Raw genomic sequence first — 25,483 nt, forward strand, 5'->3', positions numbered from 1 at the left:
ACTCCATAGTATTCACCCTGTCTTTCTTTTTGGAACATATATAATATATAATTTCACTATATAATAGCAACCTATTATGTCGCCTAGGTTTGCACATCAATCTCAAGGAGTCAATGTCATATACAATGCAGATTAATATGATAAGACCTTTAGCTAGAGATTCCTTACCTTAGAATTATCCCCAGGTGTCAGACTGGATCTGGAAATTTTATTTTGTGAACAGTACTTCTGCGCGCCAGTGGGCGCCATTGTTTGGCTCAGTGTTGTATTGTTAGCGTCATTCACACTGAAACTGAAATACACAGTGCCTACACAGGTGCAACCCTAGAGCAATGAAGTCAGTTCTTTACGTGCTAGTCAGGGGTATGTGGAGAAAAGCTACCCCCAGTCACTTTTTGACTGACATCTTTTTGACCTTTGTCGAAGATTACTGAAGACATTGTCTCCTGATGTAGCAGTTATGTCCACGAGGTAGACTGGTTTGAAGCCCTATGGCGCCTGTCACCAGCAAATGTCGGCGATGAACCCACACTTCACCTGTCTCTGATGTCTCGAGCGCGACCACAACCACACCTCCAAGACCTGCATTGATTGTCATGCGATGCACTTCAAGGCCTGAGGGAGTGTTCCCTTTAGCTCTTTGCCGCCCGATGTGCGATGCAGCAATGGTCTTAATCCTGGTCAAGAGGAAGGTCCTGGGATCGGTCAAAGAGCCAGTGCAAACACTCGCCATCACACTCCAAGTTATCCAGGAAAGTCCAACAATTGCAAAAAGAAGAAGTAGTTGAAGAGTTCTTTGACTTAGCCCTGTCTGTCGAAGCCATCCGACGAGGGAACATCGGCAATCGAGGCCTACCTCAGCAGTTGAGCCTGCGCCTGGGCCGTCTCTGTGGCCTCCCTGAGTTTTCACGAGCCAGAGTCACCTGCGTCCAACTCCAAGAATTTTTTCAAGCCATGCACCTCATATTTGTGCAGAATGTCCCCGCTGGATTGCCTTCTGGCCCTGTGGACTCAGAAGGGGTATCTACTGGTCTTCCACCAGTAGATTCGTCCCAGTGCCAGTTGGGCCCCTTGGATCCATGGACATATCCAGACTGGTGCTGTGGGGCTGGCGACCTTTCCTGGTGCTGGCCCCACTGCCGACATCCCTGGCAGCACTGCTCTCATACTCATCCCAAACTACGACACTGGTCTAAGTGGGTGTCGCCTGACACCAACTCCTGCACCGACTGGAGGAATTCCATCCAGGGCAGATCCTATGCCCTATTCCTATGGGCTAGGACTTGAGGATGACTGGGAGGATCCAGAGGAATACCAGCCCCAAGATGTCGCCAAGGACACCTGGTGTGAGGATTTGGAAGATGCGAGTTGACTGGACACCTCCCCATATACTGGCTTGGTCTATCCTCCTACCATAGCTACTGAGGAGGGAGCCTCATTTGTTATAGTTGTGAGGCTAATGCTGCCATTCGCCTTGGGACTTGGTTGCACAGGCACTGCCTGTGGTCTCAGAGGAGGCCCAAGCTATACACACCCAAGCTATTTCTGATAGGAGAGATGCAGCTAAGTTTGCCATACGCTGTGGTCTGGATACAACAAACTCTCTAGGCAGAGCAGTTTCCTCATTGCTGGCCCTTAGGCACCACATCTGGTTGAGAACCACTGGCTTTTCGGAGGATGTCTAGGCCTCACTCATGGACATGCCCTTGGATGGTTCCTGTCTATTCGGAGACAAGGTGGACTCGGAGCTAAAGCACTTCAAGAACAACGGAGCTATGGCCAGGTGCTTGGGCCACCCACATATGACAGGCTTTGTGGAGGACCATATCTCCTTACTACACCGGGTAATTATTGTTCTCATGGCCAAGAGAGCCATAGAGAGTGTGCCAGCATCATAGATAGGTAGTGCTTGCTATTTCCATAACTTTCTGGTGCCCAAGAAGGAGGGAAGTCTTCGTCCTATCCTAGACCTGCGCCCTTTCAATTTGTTAATGGAAAAAAAAAATCAAAATGCTCATGCTCGCCCAAGTCCTGCTTGCCCAGAACCAGGGAGACTGGATTGTAGCATTCTACTTGCAGGACGTATACTTCACCATTCCCGTCCTGCCTGCCCAAAGCCATTACCCGCAGTTCATGGCAGGCCATGGTAAACCTTCAGTTCATTGTGCTCCCCTTTGGCCTCACTAGCTCCCCTCGGGTGTTCACCAAGTTGTTGGCAATGGTTGCAGCTTATCTGTGGAGATCAGATGTACCAGTCCCTATCTTGATGACTGGCCATTGAAGGCAAGCTTGCCTCATGCGGTTGTCTCCCACCTCCAGGCTACGGTGGACTTTCTGCACTTGCTACGGTATACTATCAACTTGCCAAAGTCACACCTGACTCCTCTTCAGATGCTCCCTTTTATCCGAGCTGTTCTGGACACTGCAATTTTGGGCTTATCCCCCCAATGGGGAGTCCAGGATATTCGATCTATGATACCAATGTTTCAGCCTCTGTCCTGGACTTCAGCGAGTCTGACTCTGAGGCTTGCATCCTGCTTGTAACGAATGCCAGCTGGCAGATGCGGGCTCTGCAGTGGACCTGAAGTTTCAGCCCTCCTTTCCCCAACCAAATCTTACAGTAGTGACAAATGCATCACTGGACTAGGTCAGCCATCGGAGAGAGGGCCTCTGGTCAGCGGCCTCTGGTCTCTGTCGGAATCTGGGCTCTACATCAACCTGTTGGAGCTCCGAACTATCGGACTAGCATTGAAAGCCTTTCTACCCTCCATCATGGGAAGGTTATGCAGGTGGTCACAGACAACACCACTGCAGTATGGTACTGCAACAAACAGGCCGAAATGGGGTTGTGGACCTTATGTCAAGATGCCCTACGTCTCTGGACAATGCTGGAATTTAAGGGCATTTCCTTGGTGGTTCCATACCTGGTGGGATCATTGAACACCAGGGTGGACAAACGCAGCAGAAAATGCCTAACGGATCACGAAGGGCATCTCCATCAGGAGGTGGTGCAAGGTCTCTTTCATTAGTGGGGAGAGCAATGGTTAGATCTGTTTGCCACAGTCAAGAACATGCAATGTTAGCATTTCTTTGTGCTGGAGTGTCTACGTCTGCTCTTGCTCAGAGATGCTTTTCACCTAGATTGGAGCTCTGGTCTCTTGTACACCTTTCCATCCATACCGCTCCTACCCAGCATTTTGAAGAAGATCAGGAACGACCAGGCCCAAGTCATCCTTGTGCCTCAGGGCTGGGCTTAGAGAGCCTACTATCCTAAGCTCTTGAGCATGGACATCGGTCCTCTTATCAAGCTGTCCCTTCAGGAGGCTCTTCCTATTGGAGCAGCAAAGGAGGGTTCTCCACTCAAAACTGTCAAAGCTCCCCCATCATGTATGGAGATTGAGCAGCAACAGTTGACAGCTTTTGGCTTCCCACCTGAAAGTCCGTAATTTTGGGCCAGATACATCATGCAATTTCTGATTGGGCCGTTTGCGACCGCAAAAATGCATTTTGATATGTATGAATTCCAATTTGCGATTCAGTAACCTGTTACTGAATCTCAAATTGGAATTGCGACTACATACCAAATTGGTATTAGGAAGGGGCATGTCAATGGTGTCCCTTCCTAATACTGAACCGACCCCTTCCCCTTTGTGAATGCATGCAACCACTTATTTTAAGAGCTGGCAGTGGTCCCATGGACCTTCACAGGGAATCACAATTAGGGAACCACAATTTAATAAAATTATACATCCGGGCCATTATCTTGGCAGCTTGGCGTCTCTCGACTAAGATGGTAGATGGAGGGCATTGGAGCAAGTTTATAGCATGGTGTACAGCCAAGCAGGTTCATCCCTCAATTGCACCTTTTTCCCAAGTCCTTTTGTTAATATTTATCTTGGCCAAGCAGGGCTCTACATTGAGCATGTTCAAGAGTTATTTACCTGCCACCTTCACCTTCCTGTGGCTGCCATATCAGCCTTCCTGGTTCCTTAAAGGTGTGCAAAACATATTTCCTCCAGCTCCTTCTGTTATACCTCTATGGGACCTCAACTTGGTTCTTACTTTTCTTATGGGTGCTCCTTGTTAGCCGCTTACTACTTTTCCTCTTAGGCTTCTCACCATCAAGATGGCCTTTTTTGTAGCAAATACATCTGCTTGGAGGGTCAGTGAAGTGCAGGCACGCTCACCCCAGCCTCCATATGTCTCTTTCGTCCCAGACCAACCAGCCCCTTGAACCCAAGCATCCTTCTTGCCTAAGGTGGTTATCTCGTTTCACCTAGGCCAGTCCTTCACTTTGCCTACCTTTTGCGCTCTGCCTCATCCATCTAAGGGATGGACCCAAAAAAGAGTGTTGTGAGTGTTCTACCTCGACCGCACAAAACCGTTCTGAGTGGACAATCAACTTTTTGTGGGATATGTCAGAGCCAAAAAAGAGAAGCCTGTGTCATAATGAACCATTTTCTAGTGGATTGTTCTCTGCTTTTAGATCTGCTACTCATTGGCCAACAAGAAGCTCCGGAGGGTCTGTGTGCTCATTCCGCCAGAGCCGAAGCTGTGACCACTACGTTGGCATGCAGAGTTCCAATCCTGTACATCTGCCAGGTAGCAACGTGGGCCTCACTACATATGTTCACCAACCACTATTGCCTGGAAAGTCAGGTCCATTGGGATGGGCACTTTGTCCCTGCAGGACTTTCTAGTCTAAATCAAGTTTGCAGATCCACCTCTGAAGAGGTATTGATTGAGTATCTATTCTAAGATAAGGAATCTGTGGCAAGAAGTCTCTATCAGATAATCAAATTACTTACCTTCCGTAATGACTTATCTGGTAGAGACTCTATCTAGCTGCAGATTCCTTACCGAACCATGCATCCTCCCCGCTCTACGAATGGATTTATAGATACAGGGCTTCACCTTTTTCAGGGCCCGAGTTCCACGCACTAGGGTTCTTCGTGGCTAGCGATTCTGGCATGGGATATGGGCATCGTACATATCACTTCCTGTGTGGATGATTCCACATGGAGTGGAACAACACCACCTACTGGCACCTGGATCAGGTCTGACGCCTGGGGATAATACTAACAAATGGAATCTGCAGCGAGATAGCTATGAGGTAAGGCATTACTGAAGGTAAGTAACTTGTTCTCCACTACCTAGGAGTGACAGTGAATACAGAAAAGATAGAAGTGTATCATTCAGAAGAAAGAGTCTGAGGCATTTTTCAGAAATGTGACCATGTGCTGTAAACTTCATAACCAGCAGCAAATCAGATTTTATCATTATTAGGGTCCATGGTATCATGTATCTTCCAAGTCCCAAAAGAGTGTCTCCACATGAGGCCTTGCAACTGTGCCTGGCGGACCATTGCTCCCAATAAAGACATTTGGGAAGGCAGAATGAATCTTATGATGCCAGTCAAACAATCCCTCAAATGGTAGCGCAAGAGACACAGGGGGTCATTATGACCCCGGCAGTCGGTGTAAATGTGGCGGTAGTACTGCTAACAGGCTGGTGGTACATACCGCCACATTATGACATGGGCGGGTTGGCTGGTGCCAACCCGCCAATGTACCACACCAACATCCATGGCGTTAGCAGCTGCCGGGCTGAAGATAACAATCTGCAACCCTGTGGGCGCCACTGTCCCGCCAGCAGAATTATGACCCTGCCTACCGCCATGGTTTTCGTGGCATTATGAACGCCACGAAAACCATGGCGGTAGGTCCTACCAGTGATAGGGACTTCCTTCCCTGTCACTGGTAGGTGGCACAGCCCCCAACACTCCCCATGCAACTCTCAACCCCTCCTCCATCCACGCTCCCTCCATTCCAATTCACCCCCCACACACACACACGCAGGCACACACCACGCATTCACACACTCACTCACACAGGCACACACGCATTCATACATGCATGCATTAATTCATTCACGCACACATCCGTACACACCTCCAAACTTACACACAGACACGCATTCACTTTATCATTCATTCACGCTCACATCTGTACACACATCCAAACTTACACGCAGGCATGCATTCACTTTTCCATTCATTCATGCATTCTCACACATGCAGACACACACACACATGCGCGACACTACACACTCATGCGCATGAATGCACACACTCACACAGTCATGCACACCCCCCACTCACACACAACACACACCCTCCCCTGTTGGAAACCTGACTTACCTGAATCTGGGGGTCTTCCGGCAGGGGACGGGGCGCTGCTACCGCCAGCAGCGCTTGCCAACAGAACACCGCCAGGCCGTATTATTTGTCATAATATGGCTGGCTGCGGTCTACTGGTGTGGTGCTACTGCTGGTAGCAGCGCCACCTTAACACCGTCCACCAGTATGGCCACAGCCAGATTTCTGCCGTTCTTGTGGTGGAAATCCGGCTGTGGTCATATTATGGCAGACGGATGTTAACCGCGGCGACGGTCTTTTGGCGGCCGTCACCGTAGCAGTACTTACCGCCAATGTTTTAATGAGGGCCACAGTCTCTTAAAGGGAATTCCAGTTCACCAAGGCCTGCTAATGCAGGTGATTGTGACGGATGCTTTGCTAACCAGACGGGGAGCTCATTTAGTGCAAGGACTATGGTTGCACAAACAACAGCTTTACCACATAAATGTCCTGGATTTGAAAGTAGGGCATACAAAAAACGTTTGTACCATCTGTAACGACAAACAGGACCTTGATACAGAAACACAACCATAATTCACTAACTCAGCAAGCAAAGGTCAAGTATCCTGTCACTGGAAATCCAAACAAATTGGCATTGGCTACTGGCAGGAAACTTGTTCATTCAAGCAGATCGCCTACCAGTTCTTCAAAATTGTCAGGCAGAAGCTATGTAGAAAGTCAAGAACCAGAATTCAATGATGGAGTCTTAGTGGATTTATTTTTAGGACTAGGACTGTCCTGAAATAGTCTTAATCACACCTAGTCAAAATGCACAATGCACAAACTGCATTTCCAGAGTTTGATAAACATACTTGTTGGGCAAAATCCTTTTGATCAGTTGGTAGAATAACACTTATTAGTATTCCCTTTTGACTACCCAGAGATCTCTCTTAGAGCTCCCACAACTGTGTCCCAAATGTGTTAAATGTGTCAAAGGTGTGCTCTACCACACAAAGTGTGGGAGTGAGGGTGTTTTAAGTTTTTTCTTAAAGTTCATCAAAGTGGAGTATGAAACTAACTAGGGCTATCCTAACCTATTAATTTATTAGTGGATGCCTTAATAGGATTAAAAAATGAACAAGGGGATGAAACCGGGGAGATTAGTAACCCTGTCATCCCTTCATGATCAACATGTGAATTAACAGATTAGGATAGCTCTAGGTAGTTTTAATCTTTTATGACCTCATCTCTGGTTGATGTCTAGTCCATACTCCACTTTAAAAAGCTTAAAAAACGTAACAAACCCTCGCTCCCACACTCTGTGTGGTAGAGCCCACCTTGTGCTCATTTGTATTCAGCGTGTGGGAAGCCTGATGATGAAGCATCACACTTCTCAATGATGGTGAGGGCACTGCTTTTCCCAGAGAGATCTCTGTGTAGACAAAAGTCAATACTAATGATAATTGCAGAACTCTTTTGATGTGAGTTTAGCTTAGATGGGATGAGAAGAGTTTGGCATAGATTACCTCTCTCCATTTCTTTTGTGATATGTCGTAGAATGAATAACATTCTCTGTGTCTTTACACCAATTCCCATGATTCTGTCATTGTTCATCAAATTCAAACTATCTAGTCCAACGATAATTTTAATAGCTTTGAAATGGCTGAGGAGGTGATGGTTTCCTGAGTGTCTTCGCCTTTCTGTGAGATCCCTCAAAAAGCTTCTGTGCAAACAGAGCCTATTATTGAGAATAAAAGACAGAATTCTCCATCCCAGTGTATACAGTCATGGATACTGAAGTCATTTAACATGGATATCTAAACTTATCACTGCATGAAGCTTCTTATAGAGGTAAAGTATTCCTGTACCAAAGGCCCTTCTGCATTTAAGTGAAAGAGATTTATAATATGGTGCTTGAATAAGAATCATGACCTTATTACTTGTAAGGAAAATCTCTTTATTACATCCACAACTAGCTCAATCAAGACGCTAATACTCTCCCAATAAAGTCCATCTTGCTGCTATCACAATAATAAAAAAGGACCTTCTCAGAAATCATTCTTTGCAGTTCCTGTACTAAAAGACTTTCTAGAAGGATTTAAGAATAGTTTCAGACCAATTAAGCATCCTCCTTTGCCTTGAAACTGGTTGTGTCCAAATGAATGGCTCACTTTTGAGCCCATACTTAAGGCCTTATTGCAGCACTTTTTCTGGAAGGTAGCTTTTCTGATGAAAATTACTTTGGCAACAAACTTTAATCCATTTCTTCAGTAAAACTTTACACAGTGTTTCCACATTAATGATCACAGACGTTCACATAAAGCTAACTATTTCACTACCCATTTAGTTTTTAGTAACCCCTCTTTGCCAGCTGAGAGAGTACTTCATTGCTTGGTTGTTAGGAGAGTACTTAGCTTTTATTTGCATAAATCTAAAGACATTTGTAAGACAAGCCAACTATTTTTAATTAGGGCTTAGCCAGCGCTTGTATGACTTCACTCAAATAGCCTTTTGCCAGGTGGATAGTTTTGGGCATTGCATATTAGTATCAGTTACCTGACAAACCTCTCCCTTGTGGATCTAGAGCTCACTATACACACAGCAAGGCAGCTTCTGCTGCATGGTAAGAAATATTCCTCCTACTGACATTTGTAGAGTAGCCACCATGAGGTCAATGCACACTTTCACTAGGCACTTCTGCTTAGAGGAAGAAATGAGAGCTGACACTTTGCTGGACCAGGCAGAATTAAATAGTTTGCTGTTTGAGGTGCTAGTTATCCCTCTCAAACACATTACAGTGCTTTTTTGTTGTATTGACAATCTTTGAATGTTGATATGCTTGCTATTGTATTTTACGCTTTGTGACTATCAGTGAGATCCTATGATGCAGAAAGAAGTGTTAGTTACTGTAATCCTAGTTGTGCATGACAGGTATCCTCACTGAAGTAATTGGAAACTCTCACTCTCCTGCTGTCAATATTGTTAATAGCACTCTTAACTCTTACGCATTAGCTATTGCTATTCAAAAAGAAGTGTCTGTTAGGCAAACCATATCTAAACCTCACATAAGAGTTAAGACGGAGAGAAACCCAAGTACATCCTCCTGATTACAAAATTATTACTCCTAAGATACTTGAGAGCTATAGGAAACAAGCCAATCTTGAGCCATAATTGAACGTAATGGCCTAAAGTGTCATAAAATGATATTTGAGAGGTCGCCTCACCCATAACTTATCATGGTATGTCCCATCATAGGTGACCTCTCACATTGGAGTAGGACAATGCCACTCCAGCAGACTCTTTCTTTAACCAATTTTTATTGGGTTTTATATTAGCATCACATAGGCATATGACCCCACTATGACCCCGGTACGTACATTACAGTACACATGGTCTAACAGGCGTAATAAGTATAATGAATTAACCATTAAAACTTACTTAACAGTATGTTATAAGTTTCAGTTTTGGATCGAGAAGATTAAAGACATGACAGCTGTCTCCCTCTCGTGTATCCGCTCCTCATGTATTCACACTTCTGGTCTAAAATACAGACTCATGCACATGGGATATACCACCGTCCTCAGTATTCTTGTACATTAAGGTGGTCATTCTGACCTCGGCGGTAAAAGGCGCCTACCGCCGGTCAGAAATCCTCCATAATCCCGCCGCGGTCGCGGAAACCCGCCACGGTCATTCTGACCCGCAGAAGGCAAACCTCCGAAAATCCGACCGCCACAACAGACCGCCAGACCAGCGGTCGGCGGAAAGGTGGAGGTGACCAAACCTCCACCGTCACGCCAACAGAAATACGCCCATCCCATTACGACCCACGAATCCACGCGGCGGTCATTCAAACGCGGTATTCCATTGGCGGGACACACCGCCGCGGTCAGAATACACACAAACGAACAAAACTCAGCCACATTGGACGATTTGAATCCCACACACCTGATACACATACACACACCACTCCCACACACACAATACAATATAAAACACACACCCACATCACCCACAAACCCCTACGCTAAAAAATTCGGAAAGAAGGCAAGAGCGAGACACCAGCATCCAAAAAATAACAGCCACAGCCACTCAACACCATCACCCACACACTATCCACACACAAAACAACACACACCACCACACTCAACTCACTTAAATACACATACTCCACCCCACACATCATACACACCACCCCATGGCACCCCAAAGACAACCCCGCTTCACAGACGAAGAACTCAGGGTCATGGTGGAGGAAATCGTTCGGGTAGAGCCCCAGCTGTTCGGCACACAGATACAATACACCAGCATTGCCCGGAGGACGGAGCTATGGCAGAGGATTGTCGACAGGGTGAACGCAGTGGGACAGCACCCCAGAAATCGGGAAGACATCAGGAAGCGATGGAACGACCTACGGGGGAAGGTGCGTTCCATGGTATCCAGGCACAACATCGCCGTGCAGAAGACTGGCGGAGGACCCCCACCTCAACCTCCACAATTCACATCATGGGAGGAGGAAGTCTTGAACATCCTGCATCCTGACGGCCTCGCAGGAGTCGGCGGAGGAATGGATACTGGTAAGTTGAAGCTTCAATACTGCTTCCCCCCCACCTGCATGCCAAATCAGACCCCAACCCTCACCCCCATCCTCGAACCCCACCCTCACCCCCACCCCCATCCTCACCCCCACCCTCACCCCCACCACCATCCTCACCCCCACCACCATCCTCACCCCCACCACCATCCTCACCCCCACCCCCAGCACACCTATTCCCCGCCAATGTCTCACCATCACAACCCACACATCCCAAAACCTAGGCCTGCATGCGTCCACTAAGCATGGACACCCATCACCAAAGCATGCCCAATGCATATACACATCCCCCCCACAAGCCACCCTCACCAAAGCCCCCACACACGAATGCCAGCACTTGGGAACACGAGAACCCACAGATACACCCATATGCGACACATTTAAACTATAACCATACCTCTATACCCCTGCAGGACCCGACCGTCAACACACCGCGGCGGAGGGGCCAGAATTCTCCACACCCCCCACCCAAGAGGCCGTCAGCGATGACAGCAGCTCTGTCGACCTGGACACCGATGACCAGCCCGGACCATCGGGGACCTCTGGACAGTCGGTTCCCCTCACACAGGCACAGGCCACTACAGACCCAAACCCCTCTGGGAATACCAGCACAGCTCCCACCCAGCGGGCCCATGCCTCTGTCTCCAGGGCGCGTCAATCTGCGGTGTGTCTACCACTACAGGGCACCCAGGATAACCCACCACCCCAACAACAACAGGGACCTGGGGGCAGTGGTAGTGGGCACACCGGCCAGGGGGCAGAGGCCCAGGGAAACAGGGGAACTCGGCGGGCAGCTGTGCGACAGGGGGGGGAGGAGAGGCCCAGGGAACCCACTCTCCACGAGGTCCTCACCACCATCATGGGAGCATACAACCGCTCCCAGGAGACGATGGCGACGGTACTGGCCCGGTTCCAGGAGATCCAGGTGCTGCAGGAGGAACACTATCGGGGGTACAGGGAGGACATCAGAGCCATCAACACCACCCTGGTTACCATGGTAGGGCTGCTGCAGGACCTCGTAAACAGCAGGGCGGACACTGAACAACACCCAAGGGCCCCTGCCACTAGCCTGGACCAAGAACAGCCATCCACCTCCGCCGGCGCTAGTGGACAGGAGGCCCCCGCACAGCAGCAGCCCACCAGACCCCCACCTCCTGCAGGAGAAGAACCACCCCGCAAGAGGGCCCTGAGATCTCGCAAGAAGACAGAGTAGGATGTCAAGACCCCCGCCAGCAAAGGATACCACCTGATGTCATCCCACTGTCCCACATTGTCACCCTGTCCATCCTTGAACTGCCCATGCTCCATCTCTCCACAGGCCTCTGGACAATGCACCTGTGTGACTGTTACTCTGGACTCTGCCATGGACATTCCTTCACCATAGCCCCCACCCACTTGAAACCACCCATCCCATTTTGAGCACTTCAATAAACACCTATTTTGCACCAAAATATCAGGAGTCTGGCTGTGATTTCAATAGATTGTAATTGACATGACAGTGCAAATATGTCCTTGTACATGGTGAAGTCAACAAACAGCTGCCACAAAGCTGTAGTCCATGGGGAAACGAAGCACAGGACTCGTAGTGGGGACCCCAGATCTGAAATAGGGAGGGAAAAGCCAAAACTCAGTCATCATACACTGGGGCAAATAGACAGGCAGCAGAGATGCTGGAGAGTAGTTAACATTTACTAAATTATCTTTGAAATGTTACCTGTGTCCTATTGGAAGTACTGTTCAATGATTCTGTCCCTGTTGTCTGTTTCAGCCCCGTCGTCTTCCTCCTCGTCACTCTCCTCAGGTTCCACCGCTGCCACAACACCACCGTCTCGACCATCCTCCTGCAGGAAAGGCACCTGGCGGCGCAAAGCCAGGTTGTGAAGCATGCAGCAGGCCACGATGATGTGACACACCTTCTTAGGTGAGTACATTAGGGATCCACCTGTCATATGCAGGCAGCGAAACCTGGCCTTTAGGAGGCCAAAGGTGCGTTCGATCACCCTCCTAGTACGCCCATGGGCCTCATTGTACCGTTCCTCTGCCCTGGTCCGGGGATTCCTTACTGGGGTCAGTAGCCACGACAGGTTGGGGTACCCAGAGTCCCCCACTAGCCATACACGGTGTCTCTGTAGCTGTTCCATCACGTAAGGGATGCTGCTATTCCTGAGGATGTAGGCGTCATGCACTGACCCTGGGAATTTGGCATTTACATGCGAGATGTACTGGTCAGCCAAACACACCACCTGGATGTTCATTGAATGGTAATTTTTTCTGTTCCTGTACACCTGCTCCCTGTCTCTTGGGGGAACCAAAGCCACATGGGTCCCATCAATGGCACCAATTACGTTGGGAATATGTCCAAGGGCGTAGAAATCACCCTTCACTGTAGCCAATTCGCCCACCTCAGGGAAAATGATGTAGTTCCTCACGGATTTCATCAGGGCAGACAACACTCTGGATAACACCTTCGAAAACATGGGCTGAGACATCCCGGAAGCAATTCCCACGGTGGTCTGAAATGACCCACTTGCCAAGAAATGTAGTACTGACATGACCTGCACCAGAGGGGGAATCCCTGTGGGTTGGCGGATGGGGGACATCAGGTCGGGCTCCAGCTGGGCACACAGTTCATGGATAGTGGCACGGTTAAGACGGTAGGTCAGGATAATGTGGCGTTCTTCCATTGTCGACAGGTCCACCAGCGGTCGGTACACGGGAGGATTCATCCGTCTCCTCGCCCAACCCAGCGGACGGTGCCTAGGAAGGACAACATGGAGCACACAGTCAAGCAACCCACAGGTACGTACTCACAGCTAGCACAGTATACGATTCTCTATGCAGTGAATGGCGTGTCTGAGTGGCTATGCAAGGCCTAGGCCTGTGTGACGCAGTTGAAATTGAGCCATGTGGGCCCTGGAAATGGCGGCTGCCTGACCTGTGAAGTGTGACAATGGGATGTGAGGTCAATGCGCTGGCGTGGCACACCGCGGCGGGCGGCGGGCGAAGACCGCGGCGCGAAGCCGCATTGGTTAACATTGAAGCCTATGGGTTTCAGGAGCCAATGGCGAAGGGCGCCGGCGGTGGCGGGACGCACCGCCGCGGTACGCACCGCCGCGGACGTGACCGCCATTTTCTATCTACTTATCCACTTGCGACTTGAACTTTCACAGGAGAGGACCTATACTGCAAGTGTTGCTGTGACCTCGGTCTGGAAGGGACAATGGCTGCTGCGACTGAGGAAAGGGCCCCTGCCTTCACTGGAGAGGAGTTGGAGAAACTTGTGGATGGGGTCCTCCCCCAGTATGCGCTACTCTACGGTCCTCCAGACCAACAAGTGAGTTTAATTCAATATGGATTTGGGGCCACTGGCTGGCTTGGGGGCCTGGCGGGGATGGGGGGCATGTTGGGGCTGGCGGGGGGCCTGGCGGGGGGCCTGGCGGGGGGCCTGGCGGGGATGGGGGGCATGTTGGGCATGGCGGGGGGGCATGGCTGGGGGCCTGGCGGGGATGGGGGGCATGTTGGGCATGGCGGGGGGCATGGCGGGGGGCCTGGCGGGGATGGGGGGCATGTTGGGCATGGCGGGGGGCCTGGCGGGGATGGGGGGCATGTTGGGCATGGCGGGGGGCATGGCGGGGGGCCTGGTGGGGATGGGGGGCATGTTGGGCATGGCGGGGGGCATGGCGGGGATGGGGGGCATGTTGGGGCTGGCGGGGGGCCTGGCGGGGGGCCTGGCGGGGATGGGGGGCATGTTGGGCATGGCGGGGGGCATGGCGGGGGGCCTGGCGGGGATGGGGGGCATGTTGGGCATGGCGGGGGGGCCTGGCGGGGGGCCTGGCGGGGATGGGGGGCATGTTGGGCATGGCGGGGGGCATGGCGGGGGCCTGGCGGGGATGGGGGGCGTTGGGCCACTGGAAAGGAAAATGCTGAGAAACTTGAACGTGGTATTTCTCCCTCCCTGTACGTGTCACATAGGTCCGCGCCCATGAGAAGATCGGGATTTGGCGTGCCATCGCCAAGGAAGTCCGGGCCCTGGGGGTCCACCATCGACGGGGCACCCACTGCCGCAAGAGGTGGGAGGACATCCGCCGCGGGACCAAGAAGACCGCCGAGTCTCTGCTGGGGATGGCCTCCCAACGTAGGCGGGGTGCCTGCCGTCAACTGAGCCCCCTGATGTTCCGGATCCTGGCGGTGGCCTACCCTGAATTGGATGGGCGCGTGAGGGCAGCACAGCAGACACAAGGGGGTGAGTACAAGCATTATCTACTCTGTTGTCGCGCAGTGGAGGTGTCTGGGTGGGGGAGGAGGGCTGTGGGTCCCCCTAGGCCAGGGCGATATCTGTAGGCTGGGCACCCCCGTAAGCCCCTGTGTCCCCAGCCACCACCCTCAGTAGTTTGTCAGTACAGCCATCCCTGGGCCGTGTCATCCATGGGTGCAGTTGTCAACTCTAGGCGTGTAGGGCATGTTCCACGGAATGCGTAGCGTACCCCAAGTGCGCAAGTTAGTGCAGGGGGCATCTGTGTCTGTCATGTCCGCTAACTGTACCGGAGATCCATGTACTCAATATCCCTTTATTTCTCTCTCCCCCCCCCTTTTTGTTTGTCTTTCTGTGCTTGTGTGCATCAGCATCATTAGGCGGAGGAGAAGTGGCATCGGGGCAGGAGGGAGCTGCATCTCACATGGCCCAGGAGGGCCATGCCACAGAGTCAGACTGGACCAGTGAGACGGAGGGCGAGGGGAGCTCCACGACGGGGACGACTGGACCCTGCAGCGACACGGACACGTCCTCGGAAGGGGGCTCCCTTGCGGGGGTGGCACCATCCGTGCCCCCCGCCATTACAGGTACAGCCGCCACCCAGCGCACCATCTCCGCCCTCCCAGCAGCCCCTCAGCGTTCGCCCCGTGCCCGCTCTGCCATTAAGCCGGGCATCTCCTTCGCCCCAGGCACCTCAGGCCCTGCCCCTGTTACCCCCGCTGCCCTCAGTGAGGAGGTCATTGACCTCCTCCGAACGCTCATTGTTGGGCAGACTACCCTTTTGAATGCCATCCAGGGGGTGGAGAGGGAGGTTCATCGCAGCAATGCGTACCTGGAGGGCATTCATTCGGGTCAGGCTGCCCATCAGCGATCGTTCCAGGCTCTGGACTCAGCACTGACGGCAGCCATTGTCCCTGTCTCCTGCCTGCCTCTACTAACTCCCTCCTCCCAGTCTCCTGTTCCTCTGCCTGTCCCACCCACACCATCAGACCAGCCTGCACACACCTCAACACCCAAGAGAAGCTCATCCAAACATAAGCACCACAGATCACGCAGACATTCACACACGCAACATTCCGATGCAGACATGCCAACAGTCACTACCACCTCTGTGACCCCCACCTCCTCGTCTCCCTCCTCCCTCCCTGTGACGTCTACACTCACACCTCCATTCACCTCACCATCAGCCAATGTTTCCATCACCAGCACACCCTCCACTCCAGTCCGCACACGTGCAGTCACCACCCCCACTGCCATTTACACGTCCCCTGTGTCCTCTCCCACTGTGTCTGTCACCCCCTCTTCCACACCACACAAACGCAGCCACCCACCCACCCAACAGCCATCCACCTCACGACAGCCTATCCCTCCTGCACCTGCACCCAAAGACAGCAAACGTGACTCACCTACAACCACATCCTCTCCCTCCACTCCCATTCCCACTGTACCTACCACTCTCCATTGTCCCAAGAAGCTCTTCCTCGCCACTACTAACTTCTTTCCTGACCCTGAGCCCCCCCCTCCTTCTCGTCGGGGTAAGAAGAGCACCTCAGCCACCACCAGCCCTGCAGCCCCCTTGACAAGGGTGCAGGGGTATTGGAGCCCGCCAGCCCGCATGTCTGGATCTTCGCCCAGCAGCAAGGGGACAGCCAGCCCACCCCCTGGGAAGAGGAGCAGAAGGCGGAAGGGTCGCCGCAGGAGCCCGCCTTCTACATCCCCCCCGGACACCACCCAGAGACAGTCACCAGCCACAGCTCCAAAGGGAGGAAAGGGCCACAGGCCCACGACTAAGGAGGGCAAGGGCAGCAAGTCGGAGAGGTCAGGCAGCAGGCCTGCTGCCCAGGAGGAGCCCACAACCCCCATAGCCGCTGCCCCGGGAGGAACCGGCACAGCTGCCCCGGGAGAGCCCACCACCCCCATAGCCGCTGCCCAGGGAGGACCCAGCCCAGCTGGCCAGGAGGGCCCCACCACCCACAGCCCAGGTGGGCAGTGAAGGAGCACCATCCCCGCTGCCCAGGAGGGCACCACCAGGCAATTAGCAGTTGGCCATAGACCGGCCGCCGTCTCCAGAACCGCTGAACTGGGCCCCGCCATCTCAAGAACCGCTGAACTGGGCCCCGCCGTCTCCAGAACCGCTGAACTGGGCCCGCCGTCTCAAGAACCGCTGAACTGGGCCCTTCAGGGCAAGGAGCGTTGAACTGGGCCCCGCCGTCTCAAGAACCGCTGAACTGGGCCCCGCCGTCTCAAGAACCGCTGAACTGGGCCCTTCAGGGCAAGGAGCGCTGAACTGGGCCCCGCCGTCTCAAGAACCGCTGAACTGGGCCCCGCCGTCTCAAGAACCGCTGAACTGGGCCCTTCAAGGCAAGGAGTGCTGAACTGGGCCCCGCCGTCTCAAGAACCGCTGAACTGGGCCCTTCAGGGCAAGAACCGCTGAACTGGGCCCCGCCGTCTCAAGAACCGCTGAACTGGGCCCCGCCGTCTCAAGAACCGCTGAACTGGGCCCTTCAGGGCAAGGAGCGCTGAACTGGGCCCCGCCGTCTCAAGAACCGCTGAACTGGGCCCTTCAGGGCAAGAACCGCTGGCCCTTTGGCAGACGTGGCAGGGCAGGATCTATCTCGGGCAGGGCTGCAGGATGTCCTCTGGCCAACTTGCCTCCTCCAGTGGCAGTGGGGTCTGTTATGGACTGTATGGACTGTGGCTTTGCTCTCCCCAGGATGGCCCAGTGGGCAGGCCACCCACTGTATGGACTGTATGGACTGTGGCTTTGCTCTCCCCAGGATGGCCCAGTGGGCAGGCCACCCACTGTATGGACTGTTTGGACTGTGGCTTTGCTCTCCCCAGGATGGCCCAGTGGGCAGGCCACCCACTGTATGGACTGTATGGACTGTGGCTTTGCTCTCCCCAGGATGGCCCAGTGGGCAGGCCACCCACTGTATGGACTGTATGGACTGTGGCTTTGCTCTCCCCAGGATGGCCCAGTGGGCAGGCCACCCACTGTATGGACTGTATGGACTGTGGCTTTGCTCTCCCCAGGATGGCCCAGTGGGCAGGCCACCCACTGTATGGACTGTATGGACTGTGGCTTTGCTCTCCAGGATGGCCCAGTGGGCAGGCCACCCACTGTATGGACTGTTTGGACTGTGGCTTTGCTCTCCCCAGGATGGCCCAGTGGGCAGGCCACCCACTGTATGGACTGTATGGACTGTGGCTTTGCTCTCCCCAGGATGGCCCAGTGGGCAGGCCACCCACTGTATGGACTGTATGGACTGTGGCTTTGCTCTCCCCAGGATGGCCCAGTGGGCAGGCCACCCACTGTATGGACTGTATGGACTGTGGCTTTGCTCTCCCCAGGATGGCCCAGTGGGCAGGCCACCCACTGTATGGACTGTATGGACTGTGGCTTTGCTCTCCCCAGGATGGCCCAGTGGGCAGGCCACCCACTGTATGGACTGTATGGACTGTGGCTTTGCTCTCCCCAGGATGGCCCAGTGGGCAGGCCACCCACTGTATGGACTGTTTGGACTGTGGCTTTGCTCTCCCCAGGATGGGCCAGTGGTCATGGAGTCCCCTCGTGGATCTGGCGTCGTGTACTCAAGTGGCTGAGGTGCCCCCCCTTCCCTTCCCCCTGAGGTGCCTGTCCTATTTTCTTTCTGATGCCCCTGCAGTGTTCTCTCCGTGGAGTTCTTGTCGTGGGACTGGGCCTTGCCCCTTTGCACAGGACCCCTGTGATCCACGGACAGTGGTTGGACTACATTTAGTAGCTGTATATATTTTGTACATAGTTTATTTATTTATTTGGATTACTGGTGTACATATTTCAATATATCTGCCCGTTTATGATCTCTTCTTTTGGTCTTTGCATTATTTCGGAGGGGGGTGGTTTGTGGGTTGTGACAGTGATCTGTGGGAATGCATTGATGTGTGTGTTGTAGTGGGTGTGGGTGGGTGGGTGTGTGCCGGTAATCTTTTCCCTCCCCTGTGTCGTAGGTGCCGTACTCACCGATGTCTTCCGCGCCGCCGGGCGTGCTCCTGGTATATGAGCAGGAATAGGAGTGCGGAGATGACCTGCAACTCTGGCTCCATACTGCCGGAATCTCGCGTGGAGTGCGTAGAGGTGAGCGTTTTCCCGTTCGTAGTCTGTTTCCGCCGTGTTCTTATCGGCGGTGCTCCCGCCCCGGAAAAGGTGGCAGATTGGTGGGTCGTAATAGGGTGGGCGGTACTTTGTCTGCCGCCGGGCTGTTGGCGGGAACCGCCGCGCTGTTTGTTTGTACCGCTGTGGCGGTCGGAGTGTTAAGTTGGCGGGCTGTGTTGGCGGTTCCCGCCAGGGTCAGAATTGCATATTTTAGACCGCCGGCCTGTTGGCGGCTTGGCCGCCGCTTTATCACCGACCGCCAGGGTCAGAATGAGGGCCTAAGTCTCTCATCCCTTTTGTATTCAAACTCAGGGCTGGAGTGAGGAGGGCAAGGCACTGGTCTCTCGGAGCATGGTGTCATTCAGCACCTGGGCCAGTATCCCTTTTCATGCAGGGAGATCTTCTTGTAACATTTGCAGCTCATGCAGCTAATTGTCCCAGCCTGAAGCTATGGGGATCCTGACAGTTCTCAGGTCTCCCTTTGCCTGAGCGCTGCCGATTCAACTCTGCCCCGTATAAGCGTTGCTGCACACCAGTGTCTCAACCTGTTCCCAGCACCTACGGGTTGGCAATAACGAGTCTTGCAAGGTGTGTGCCAGGGCTCATGTGAGTCAGGTGATAAGCTGGTGACCCCTGCCTATCATGTGGAAGGTGTGAACCAATGGATTTTGTTCTGGTTTCATGTCGACAATCAGCCACAGTCGGTTCATCCCAGCCAGGAAATGGCCTGCTGGAAATCCACAGTCAGTCTGCAGCTGTTCAAAAGGAATGAGCTCCCATTTTTTAAACAATTCACCCAGGGTTCCCACTCTGCTTCCCATGCCATCACACCTTCCCTCTCAAAAAGGCCCCAGAGGGGCCTGATCTGGATCTTGGGGGAGTATTGGGACATAGTCGGCATTAAGTGCACGCTTCTGTGGAAGCTGTTACATGCTACTTGCAGCAGACTTTTGGCTTCCCTGGGGAGTCCCTGCATGTGGCAGAAAGGCCTCTCGCACCACCTGCTGTTTGTGGTCCGCAGATGGCAGCCTAAGTTCATCTGTTAACCATTTCGCCAGCCAGCAGGCAGGCCATTGCAGTTAGGCCGCTAAATATTAATGTCCGAAGTTAGGGACCCAAAGACCCCTTTTCTTAAATGGAAGCTGCAGCTTGTGCAGAGCAACTTGGCGTCTTCCTTTATTCCATAGAAACCCCCCCAGCATGGCATTTAGGATGCAAAATGTACTCCCGGGTATATACACTGGAAGATTACAGAAGAAATATAACAGGTGTGGGAGTATCACCATTTTAGACAATAGCCATAATGCTGTGCACTGGGGTGGGGAGTGAAAATGACAGGGGCCTCAAAACTTCCCGGGGGTGCTACCATAAAGGGTAAGCAACACACTGGGCTAGTTCACATTGCACTGCACAACCTTATAAGCATGAAAAAACAAACTCCCAGCCCAGGGGGATTGAGCAACCTCCAACTACCCAAACAAACAACAAACAGCCCCATAGGTGGGGTTCTCTGGGTTGTCTATAAGTATACAGAACATCTTCCAAGGACAGTGTCTGGGGGTTGCCATAGTGCCGCGGCCAGGTGTAGCGCAGTTGTAAATTGGATTGACCATGAACCAGAATATATAAAACAGGGGCGGGCGATCAACCCATTTCGTCTCAGCTAAAGTCTGGAATAGAAGAAATCCAGAAAGGGTCCCACTCAAGTCGGGCACCAGTTCTAACCTGTATAGCATCCATCAGGTGTGGGAAGGAAAGAACAGCCCAGTTGTCATTACCTCCATAGGGAAGCAGACATGAACTTACACTTACATGAATTCACAGGGCCTGCTGGATGGTTTTTGAGTACAACTCCACACTTCTTACCTGCAGCCCCCTCAAACCATAGTATCTGTGGAATGAAGTCTGGTAGGATCACTGATGTGGCACTGTGCATCGAAGTATTGGAGCCCGCCTCAGAGAGCATGTCCTCAGGAGCCCGGGGTGGCGGTAAGAGCCTCTCCGCCCACATGGTGGTTGCAGCCAATAGGGCCTGGATCTGCTCCTTTTGGGTTTGTCCTGAGGTGAGGGCACTATTGACTCTTGTGTCCATGTTTCCATTGTTCTGGCGCTTATGGCTCTGCCTGGTCGCGTCCGTCTGGGATCGTGATGTTGCTGTTGACAGAACCAAGGACTCATACTATCGCTGCTTCACCCAATCCCATGTGTTTGTGGGTTCGGTAAAGAAGTAGCTAGATCAATTCACCGTGACTTTCAACTGGAAACAGCAATGAGTAGGTCAAACCTGACCATTGTAGTTGCTTCTTCACTTGCAAAAAGGAGGCTCTGTGGAGTCGCACTGCCAGGGTGTAGCACGGAAACAGAAATATGCATGTGTTTTCATACATATGCGGCATTGCAGCATAGACCGCCCATTGGATGGCCTACTTTTCTGATGGATACAACTACCTGTGGATTCCTCACCTATTAAATACTCCCATTGCGCCAGTATTCTACGGAAATCTTCTTCCTAGCTTCTGCACGTCGACGAGGACGTCACAATTGCCCACGCGACGCCGTCCGACGTCATACAGGCAATAAGAGGTCCTCGCCGACGTGCCGACGTCAGTTCCCTTTTTTCCGTGCCATTCGAAACGGTTATCTTCGAGGGAGCTACTGTTGCTGCTCGATAGTTACAGTGTGTTTTTGGCTATTTTTACTTTGAGACATTACAATGTCGCAAAGAAAGTCAGGATTCAAGCCCCGCCGAGAGTGTGGAGGCAAAATGTTGGTAACGGACCCACATTCTGACTGTTTGTGGTGTCTTAGTTCCGACCACGATGTTGACAAGTGCGATTCTTGTCAACGTATGAATCCAAAGGCCTTGAAAGATAGTGAGGCCAAACTTTTTCTTGCGAAGTCAAAGAAGAAGGAGAAAAGACATCACCGAAAGTCGTCTTCACCGAAGTCACATCGGCGTCATCGGGACTCCCGGCGTCGTCGAGAATCTCGGCGCCGGTTCAGTAGGGAGAGGTCTCGATCGAGGTCACCATCGACTCGACGTCGAAAGACTTGGGAAGTTAGTCCCACTGTCTCTCCCCAGCCGACGACGCCGTTACCTTCTCCGACTTTACCGACTTCACCCATGTCATCGGTTAATCCTCCTTCGGTGTTCGAGGTTCCACAGCCTCAGGTGTTTTCTCCATCTATGCCGACGTCGAGACCGGCGTCTTTGTCGCCTTCGAACCAGGCACCTCAATACCCGGCTTTCCCGGCCCCTGGAGCAGATAGTACCGCATTCTGAAATGCAATGTTCTCCATCTTCCAACAGATGGCTCCAGGTGGTGGACCGGCTGGTCCTTCAGGCCCTTTGGCCTTCAACATGGGTGCTCCGGCTCCACTTCAACCGGCACCCTTTATGCCCTTTCTTCCCTTGGGAAAAGTGGGCTCAGTGCCGGTATCGGCTCCTGTGGCTTCGGCTCCTGTGGCTTCGACGTCTCAGCCAGCGACGCCGACTAGACCTCCTCCGACTCCGGAACAGTCTTCAGTCCGTCCTGCTCCACGTTCGGCACCGAAGAAAACCATGGCGCCGTTAGATCCGGCGTCTGACGGATCCGAGGATCGGCATCAAGCTTCAACGTCTGCTGACGCCATGTCGACACCGAGGATAGAGGAGAGACTGCATTTGAGGAGGCTTGCTCTTCGCCTCCTTGAAGAACAGGAATACCGGAGACAGGCATTGGAGGAAGGGGAGATTGAGGACTCTCGTGAATGTCTCCATGGCTTGGACACTGCTAGTGGCCTGGATACCTCTCCTGAATGGGACTTGTCATCACCTGGGGAGTACACAGAGGAGGCAGCCTCTTTTCATTCAGTCATTAGAAAGGCGGCTGACTTTTTGGACCTCCCTTTGCCAGCGACTGAGACCAAGCTGAACATCTTGACGGAAGTGTTGCATCCTGGCTCAACATCTGCAGAGCCACTTTTGCCTTTCAATGAGGCACTACTGGACCCCATTATGGAAGTCTGGAAGAAGCCGGTGTCTTCTTCGGCCGTGAATAGATCTGTGGCTCGGAGATATCGGGTTGCACCGGCTGACCCAGGCTTTCTTTCCAGGCATCCAACACCTGAAAGCCTGGTGGTTCAGGCTTCGTGCTCAGCTCGATCTGCTCCTGGGTCCTTTCCAGCTGTGCCCTCGGATAGAGACTCTAAAAAGGTGGACATGTCATCGAAGAAGGTTTTCTCGTCATGTAGCATGGCTTTGAAATCTACCAATGCTACGTGCATCTTAGGGAGATACATTTACGCCCTGATGGACGAGATTAGGTCGACGCACACGGAGGTTCCTCAAGAATTATTGAGCCTGGTCTCTGATGCTCAGGCAGCAGCAACCCAGGTTATTCAATCTGGGTTGGATACATCTGACTCTGTTGCTAGAGCTGTGGGTACGGCTGTGGCTACGAGGAGGCAGGCCTGGCTTCGTAGCTCTGCTTTTTCCTCTGATGTGCAATCGACCCTCTTGGACCTTCCTTTTGATTGTGACAAGCTTTTCGGCGCCAAGGCGGATTCGGCCTTAGAAAGGTTCAAGGAGAGTAGGGCCACTGCCAAGTCGTTGGGCTTGCAAGCCTCTTCTTCTGCTTCCTCCAGATTTTTTAGGAGGTTTCAAGGATTTGGTCGTGGTTCCTCCTCCTCCTTTCGAGGAAAATTCCATCAACCCACATCTGCTCTATCCTATAGATCTTTCAAAGGGAGGGGTAGGGTCCGTACCAGGGGAGCCACTCAGCAGCACTCTGCCTCTTCCTCATCGTCTGGAGGGGTGCAGCATGGGAAGCAGCCTTGGGCTTCCGCCAATTCCTTCTCACTCCACTCCTGTAGGGGGGAGGTTACTGAATTTTCTCCACAAGTGGGAGGTCATAACATCAGACTCCTGGGTTACCAGCATTGTGAGAAAAGGCTATACCCTACCCTTTCGGGAGTTTCCGTCCCCCATCCCGCCCCGTCCTTCCTACTGTTCAGAAGAACACCTCCTGTTGCTAGAACAGGAGGTTCAAGTCCTCCTTTCAAAGGGCGCGGTGGAGTTGGTTCCAGAGCAGGAAAGGGGTCAGGGTTGTTACTCAAGATACTTCCTGATCCCCAAGAAGGATGGTCGGTTGAGGCCAATCCTGGACCTGAGGATCTTGAATTGGTTCCTCAAATAGGAAAAGTTCAAGATGCTGACCCTAGCTCAGGTGCTTTTGGCGCTGAACAATGGAGATTGGATGGTGTCTGTCGACTTGCAGGATGCTTACTTTCATATCCCGATACTCAAGTCGCACAGGAAGTATCTCCGGTTTGTGGTGGGGTCGCAGCACTATCAGTTTGCTGTCCTCCCGTTTGGTCTTACTTCAGCACCTCGAGTCTTCACGAAGGTGATGTCGGTGGTTGCGGCAGAGCTCAGAAGGAAGGGGATAGCAGTATTTCCTTATCTGGACGACTGGTTGATCAAAGCCAAGTCTCCGGAGCTCGTGTTGCATCACCTTCAGTTGACAACTCAGTTGTTGTTCGACCTGGGTTTTTCAGTGAACGTGCCCAAATCTCACCTAGAGCCCTCTCAGCGCCTCCTGTTCATGGGGGCAGTTCTGGATACAACATTGAATCGAGCATTCCCTCCGCCTCAGCGGATTCAGGACATTCAGGCGTTGGTTCCAATGTTTCGAAGTGGAGCGGTTATTCCGGTTCTCAAGGTCCTGGGCCTGCTCGGTCTGTTTGCTTCTTGCATACTGCTGGTCACTCACACTCGCTGGCACATGAGGGCTCTTCAGTGGTGCCTCCGAAGGCAGTGGTCTCAACACAAAGGAGATCTCGAAGATTTTGGTGAGGATCTCCAGAGATGCTGCCACGGATTTGAAATGGTGGATTGCGGAAGGCAATCTTTCCCGAGGAAGGCCGTTCTCGCAAGCTCCGCCTGTGGCCACAGTAATAACGGATGCTTCCACTCTAGGGTGGGGAGCTCATCTGGGGGACCTGGAGATCTAAGGTCTTTGAACTCCAGTAGAACAGAAGTTTCATATAAATCAGTTGGAGTTGCGGGCTGTACGTCTGGCTCTCAAGGCCTTGCTCCCTTCCCTTTGCCGTCAGTCAGTTCAGGTCCTGACGGACAATACTACCGCGATGTGGTATATAATCAAGCAGGGAGGAGTAGGGTCGTACCTTCTCTGCAGAGAAGCTCTACGGCTTTGGTCCTGGGCAAAGGACCATCAGATTTGCTTGGTAGCAAATCATCTGGCCGGAGTCTTGAACGTACGTGCGGACAGTCTAAGTCGCCATTTCTCGGCCGATCACGAGTGGCGTCTCCATCCGGATCAAGTCCATCTAATCTTCCAGATGTGGGGGTTTCCTCGGATAGATCTG

Source organism: Pleurodeles waltl, chromosome 1_1 (genome assembly GCF_031143425.1).
Source record: "Pleurodeles waltl isolate 20211129_DDA chromosome 1_1, aPleWal1.hap1.20221129, whole genome shotgun sequence".
In the NCBI taxonomy this organism is placed as follows: Eukaryota; Metazoa; Chordata; class Amphibia; order Caudata; family Salamandridae; genus Pleurodeles; species Pleurodeles waltl.